This window comes from Apium graveolens, chromosome 5 (assembly GCF_009905375.1).
Source record: "Apium graveolens cultivar Ventura chromosome 5, ASM990537v1, whole genome shotgun sequence".
Taxonomy (NCBI): domain Eukaryota; kingdom Viridiplantae; phylum Streptophyta; class Magnoliopsida; order Apiales; family Apiaceae; genus Apium; species Apium graveolens.
In genome coordinates, this window is record NC_133651.1 from 71,292,555 (window position 1) to 71,293,148 (window position 594).

The 594-nt window shown below is 46.8% G+C and overlaps 1 non-coding gene across 1 annotated transcript; it reads right to left on the reverse strand.

Annotated features, from left to right (window-relative positions):
* Positions 1–211: 211 nt before the first annotated feature.
* Positions 212–318, reverse strand: LOC141662528 (small nucleolar RNA R71). The gene has a single exon (XR_012550639.1). It is a non-coding gene; the product is annotated as a small nucleolar RNA R71 (small nucleolar RNA).
* Between the last annotated feature and the right edge of the window lie 276 nt (positions 319–594).

Consider the following 594-nt stretch of genomic DNA (forward strand, 5'->3'; position numbering starts at 1 on the left):
CAACATGCACATAAGGAATTTTGTCGAGATCTGCAGCACTTTTAAGTATAATGGCGTGACTGATGAGGCTATCAAGTTGAGGCTTTTCCCATTCTCACTGAGGGATAAAGCTTAAGACTGGTTACATTCCGAACCAGCTGGGTCAATCACTACGTGGCAAGATCTTGCGCAAAAGTTTCTGGTGAAGTTTTATCCAATGGCAAAGACTGCTGCTATGAGGAGTGCTCTTACTCAGTTTGCGCAGCAACCTACAGAATCTATGTGCGAGGCTTGGGAACGCTACAAGGAAATGTTGAGAAAATGTCCACATCATGGAATGCCGGATTGGATGGTAATCACTGGTTTTTATAATGGTTTGGGGGCCCAATCTCGGCCCATGCTCGATGCAGCAGCTGGAGGAGCCTTATGGGCTAAAAGCTATACTGAGGCGTATAATCTTATCGAGACGATGGCTGCAAATGTGCATCAAAACCCAACTCAGAGGATGACGTCAGGCAAGGTAGCAGGTATTCTGGAAGTTGATGCAGCCACCGCTATTGCAGCCCAGCTCCAAGCGCTATCAATGAAGGTTGATTCTCTGGCTACGTATGGAGT